Consider the following 6,612-nt stretch of genomic DNA (forward strand, 5'->3'; position numbering starts at 1 on the left):
CGGTGGATGCAGCTCTGTGGGAGGTGGGGTGTGGAGAAGGGTAGGGGTGAAGAGAAGAGGGTGGGAAGGCGTCTCAGAAGTGGCCACCGCGGAGCTGGATTTTCTCCCTACTTCCCGAGCAAGAAAGCAAATCCCAGTCTTTCAAAATTCATTGGTTTAAGTAAAACTCACAAAGACTTGAAAAGAGCTACATTCTTTAAATAGGTAACATCCAAATTCGTGGCTGTCCTCTGAAGCCAAACAGGGAGACTGGGTAGCAGACTTCAAAGCACTCACGTGATGACAGACTAGGACACAGAATGACTTTAAATGAGAGTAAACCCTGGCTGAGCAACATTTTGCTCGCATCCCAATTACCACCATTGCTGGCATGCCTAATTTATTCCCTCATATAAGTCTTTTTATCTTTGTCATCCCAAAGCAAGATAAATCTTTCTTCAGCGGTCCTCAAAGGGAAATATTAACAAATTCATTAATTAAAAGATGCACATAAACTTGACCTTGAAAACTATCATTCTGTTTGAATTCAGTGAGCCAGTTCTTGAACCCAAGTCAAATATTTCTTGGCAGGGCCTACCTTTATCTAAGACCAGAGGCTAACTTGATTTTTAAGCAGCTACTTATGCAAATGTTCATCCTTCAACATGGAATTATAACCTAATAGTTGATTCTGGTTTAAAACAATAGACTAAATTTCTATTTTGAGCTTTTCACTCATTCCAGCACTTACGAAGCACCCACTCCATACACAGCAGGGACAGAAACCGAGCATTTTTCACCATTTTCAATCCCCCACCGCCTACCTTATTTTCATCCCAGCACTGATATACTGCCTGACATTGTATTAGAACATACTAGAACATGAGCTTTATGAGGGCAGGAACTCAGACTGCTGTTGTAGCTGCTATAATCCCAGAGCCTACAACATTGCCTGGCGGGAAGTACTTAATAAGATATTGTTTGTTCACTCAGGTGAATGGAAAAGCCAGGTATTGGACCGGGTATTTGACATAAAGTTACAGAACACAGTGGCAGCTACATCATTTCCATATGAAAGGAGTTGAGGGGCAGAAAGCTAGGGATGGAAGGGATGTGCCTTAAAAACTGGTTTGTATAGCAAACACAATGTCTCTACTTAGATTATGTGTTGATTTAGGGTGATTAGGTGAGAATATTGGAGATCATGGGAGAGCAGTTAAATTCCTGTCACTACATGCATAAAATAATAAAAATGTTTGAATGAATATCTAAGTTCTGAAATAACATGAGAACCTTTCCTGAAGAAGTCACGTTTAGCAGTGTGAACAGACACATTATAACATGGTGGATGCATACATACAGAGTGTTAGAGAAGCCCCAGAAAATCAACGATGAAATGAGGAAGACAGCTGAGGATATGTGAGCTGAGGCTTACTCTGAGTAGGAATGTGCCAGCATGGCCCATTTGCAAAAATTTTCAGTAGTTTCCTCAAACACACGTAAGACTTCCCCAACTTTGAATAGCCCCTTAAGGCTAGGCATAGGAGCACGAATTCTGAACCAGACTGTTTGGGTTCCCCATCCTGAGCCTGCCACTTACTTACGTGTGTGATCTGCCTCCTTATCCCTATAAACCATAGGTAATATTTATATCTACCTCACAGGAGAAACATGAAAATTAATTGACAATAAATGTACTTAGAACGAGGCCTGTCATGCAGAGTAACATCATATGTTAGTTGTAATTGTTTTTAATAAAATAACTATTGTTGTTATTGTTGTTAACCTGTGCCTAAAGATGAAATAAATTACCAATTATGATTTAAAGGCAGTTTCAGTTTCCAACCTAAGCAGTGAGGTCAACTGGGTCTATACCAAATGAGCATCAATAACCAGAAAGAAGGCCGATTTTAACAGTCCAGGTAAATATTGCCCCTAAAACACACAGCAGAGCTTTTAGTGTAAGGGAAAATCTATCTGAATTATTTACACATGTACACCATGAGCTCAAGCAATGGATGTCAAATAGAAGAGGCTCCCAATGAAATAAGAAATTATATTAATTTATAACATTCAGCCCAAACTCTACAACTTGTTTTGGTTGGAATTAAGATAATTTGGCATTTTAGCAACTGTCCAAGTGCAAGCTACTTTTAACATTTTGTCATTCTTTCTGCTTTTAAGACCTTAAATGCTACTACTAAATATTCTAAATCACAAAAGCTCTTTCTAAACCACTAGATGTAAAAATTTCAAATTATCACTGTAAATTTAATGACATTAGTATTGAAGATTCCCTATTATGAAATATAAATTTCAGGAAGTCAGTAAAAATTCTACAAGTCATTTGCTTATAAATCAAGCATACTTTTTACTCTTTTACTCATGCAAAGCAACAGGAAAAGTCTGACCTTTATTAGCACAGGTGTTCGGCTTCTATGCCCAGAGATTTAGATAAAATATCCCCCTAAAATGCTTTTAAAAGCTAGAAGTCTATAAAATTAAGTCATACTGTATGTTTATTATACAAATTTAAAAATAAACTAGTTTTCAAAAAATAAAAAAACATATTCAAAGAATACAATCTCTTTTAAATTCATTCTCCTTGCTCTAGTAGTTTGCTCTGCTTTTTCTATTTCTCTATGTAATTATTGTCATTTAATTAGCAATATTTCCTTTGTACATGTGAATATCAAAGTTTCTATTTACATATTTTTCCTGAAATATACCATGATTTACCATATTGACTCAAATACAAATGTAGGATTGCATATAATAGCCATCACTTATTTTTAATATCACAGAAATAAATTTCATTAATGAATTCATCCATATCGAGGTCTTATGTCTCCTTCCTTCTGTCTAGTCTGTGACACTGTTAAGACAAGTTGTTTTATTTATTATTTATTAACTTACACTAAAGCTCTAAAAGTAACACCTTTACTTTTCAATCATCATTAAATAAGAACTGGAAACCACTTGGGTTATTTTGGGGCTACCTAGCAATTGAGTGCTATGACGAATGTCAACTGACTTCGTTTAAAAGCGATGGTTTTCAAATCCCCTGGGGTCTTAGCAAAGGGGAGTTAGGACAAGCAAGAATCTGGCCTGGTTCTTGGCTCTCTAGCCCTCCCTTCAGCCACAGCAGCTCAGAGACCTGGTTTTATCTGTCTTGCTTGTATGTTACCAGGTGAGTCTGTTCTAAAGCGGTATCACCTGGTCTCCCCCTACCCCCAACTCCTTTTTCTAGGAGCTAATATCATGTATACAGACCTCCCCTTCTCTATCTGAACAATTCAGTCCTAAAACCACTGGGCCAGAGCAAGACAGGGCTCTGTGCATGGAGTTTTAGAACTACATAAGGGGGTGGAGGTGTTGTTGGGGAGCCTAGGCAGCCTGGGGTGCAGTGAGTCACAGCCCAGAGAGCAAGGTGTTCACATGAGCTAGTGGCCTGACGTGGGTACATGGGAGCCTGGGCAGTGAGGGGAAGGCATCCTCCCATGTAGGCAGCTCGGCACACAGTTCTTTATCCCAAGCACAAGTGAGGAGGGCATCCACACAGGGGTAAGGTTCAGGGCCTGGTGTCAAAGCTCAAGCAGCATAAGGAGGGTGCCCAGGTACAGGAGTAACTGTGAGGAGAGTCAAGAAACCAAGCAGGGTAGTGTCCTTGTGTGCAGGTGGCCCAGAATGGGATGTCACAGGGCATCCTCAGAGAGGCGGTCCATTGTTGAATGCTGGAGCCCAAGTGGGGTGTAGAGGGTAGCTGTATATGAGGGCAGCCCAGAATGAGGCGTTTAAGACCAAACAGGATGAGGAGGACATGCCAGGAAAAGGCCCAGCATGGAGCGCTGGAGCCTTGGTGGGCATTCATATTAGGATTAGCCTAGTTTGCAGTGTCAGAGCCTAGTGTTGTTAGAATTGGAGGTATCACTATGAAGTCCTGGATTTCAATAGATATAGAAGTTTGAATATGAATTATGTACATATGTATGTTCCCTAGATGTGTCTCCTGACAGTGCCTGGGGCTGGTACTTTCCCCAAAGCAATAAGCAATACCTAGAGCCCAGATCTTTGCTTCTAAGTACCCCTCTCCACTAAAAGAAATCAGGCTCCTTGGAGAAATGGCTAATTCTTGGGTTGGAGCAGGGTAAGTTCAAGATGAGTCTAGAAAATCCTGTAGTAGCAAAGAAGTAGCAAATAAAGGTGTCAATACACCAAAGATCAAATTGGGGACAATTTGAGCACCATAGTAAGTTAATAATAACAGGTAATGAAGTATGGTACCTGGGCCAGCAGCAACAGTGTCACCTGAAAACTTGTTAGAAATACAAATTCTTGTGTCCCAGCCCAGTGCACAGAATCAGGAACTCTGGAGATGAGCCCTCCAAGGGATGCTCATGCACACTCACGTTTCAGAAACACCGAACTAGAAAACCGTACGTCCATAGAAGAAATGAATAAAAGTTTGATGAGGACTAAGAGAGTCTTCAAAGTACCACCCCACAAAACACTATTAAAAAAAGTAACTTGACAATGAAAAAAGGTCTGGGACACAACACATTAATCAAGTGATCAAAGTTAACGTTAAGTACTGGTACAAATTGAAATTGCGCACCACCTGATGTGATAAGAAATCATAACTTCTGTGATATTTGTGCTACATATATGCATAACCTGAATTTAATAACATCAAACAAACCCCTACTGAGGGTCATCCTACAAAATCACAGGTACAGTCTTTAAAAATATCAAGGTCAAGAAAATTAAGGAAAGAACAAGTTGCTGTTCCAACTCATTCTTTGCAACAGTAGACACAGTAAAAGTGCTCAGTAAATATTTATGGAATAAAAAGTTTGCCATAAATAGCTCTGGAATTTTGTCTTTAAGCTGTTAGAATATTCCTTTAAGAAGGCATGATATACATTAAAAATCTAAACTTACAATTTTACTCTATTATTTTGTAATAGATGATCTTAAGTCAGAATAGTTTGAGTCATTCTTTCTGACAGTAATTGGACTACAAAGCCAAGTTATATTAATGCAGCTCCCCCAAAATAATAAACCATGTATTTAGCATGTAGCAGAATGTTTGTTTTCTGAGCATGCCTGCCTTACAACCAACAGTATAGTTTTACCCTGCTGACTTACAAGAGAACACACTGCTGTTTTACTTGACTGGAAATCCACTAATGAATTTTCTAATTCATTAGGAAATAGTTCCAAATTCTAATTCTGGAGGTAATAGTAAGAAAATGTTCTGCATAATCGATAACCAAGAGTCCTCTTCAGACTCAGAAGAAAACATGAGTAAATCTTCAAGATCTTGAGTTAGGCAATAGTTTTATTAGGTATAACAAAAAAAAGGTTTTGATAAACTGGACTTTATCAAAATTAAACCTTTGTGCTTCAAACAATGGCATCAAGAAAGTGAAGAGATAATTCATAGAAGAAAATACTTGTCAATCATGTATGTGGTAAAGGTCTTGTATGCAGGCTATATAAAGAACTCTTATAACTCAATGATAAAAAAATCACCTCATTTAAAAGTGGGCAAAGGATCATAGTAGACATTTCTCCAAATAACCAATAAACATTTGAAAATATCCTCAATACCATCAGCCATTAGGAAAACACAAATCAAAATGAGAAACTTCACCTGTCATAATTAAGGACAGTTAAATGTCAGGAAAGATGTGGAGAAGTTGGAACCCTACACCGCTAGTGGTGAAGTAAAATGGTGCAACCACTTTGGAAAAGCTTGGCAGTTCCCCAAAAGGTTAAGCATAGAGATAACATATAACCGAGCAATTCCACTCCTAGGTATATGCCCAAGAGAAATGAAACATGTCCACACAGAAGTTGTACACAAACGTTCATAACACTATTATTCATAATAGCCAAGAGGTGGGAACAACTCAAGTACAGGTAACTCCGGCATAACACAGTTGTTAGGTTACTAACAAATGCCGTGTTATGAGAATACGTGTTATATGAAACAAAGAACTAGTACAGAAAGGGGGGTTAGGTTCCAAAAATATTTTAAAATGCTATTATATTTTTATAATTAAGAGAAATATCTTTATTAGAGCAATTTTTATCAAAAGTATTACATTAATATGAATTAAGTAATGTTTTCATCATCACTACTAAACTCCATTAACCAAATGCGTTTTCCTTTTGACAAGATATCCTTGTTCTCTGAACTTCCTTCAGCATTATCTTGATTTCTATGCTCTACTTTTTTGCAAAGAATCTGTTTAGATTGCTTGCTTTTAGCTGAGCGATCTTTACAAATTTCATTATATGGTGCTAAGCACTTCTGAAGTTCTCTTTAACTTGTGCTCCTTTCCGTGCAAGGATCTTCATTTAAGAGATATGACTAACTGTTCAGCTAAGTCTAGGTCTTTCTTTACATTTTTTAGAGTAAACTGATAATGATGTACATGCTCAAATGAAAATTTTTAAATGTTATCTTTTGTTCTTAAAAGCTTTTATCATATTCAATATTGTACGAGGATTACCCTAATTTCGTTTTATACAGTTTTCCCCAATTCTCTAACCATGTTAGAGCGAAACCGTGGTACAGAAGTACCATGTTATAAGGGGGGATACCTGCACTAATTGACAAATAAA

The sequence above is a fragment of the Furipterus horrens genome, unplaced genomic scaffold (assembly GCF_987537825.1).
Source record: "Furipterus horrens unplaced genomic scaffold, mFurHor1.1.pri manual_scaffold_7, whole genome shotgun sequence".
NCBI lineage: Eukaryota > Metazoa > Chordata > Mammalia > Chiroptera > Furipteridae > Furipterus > Furipterus horrens.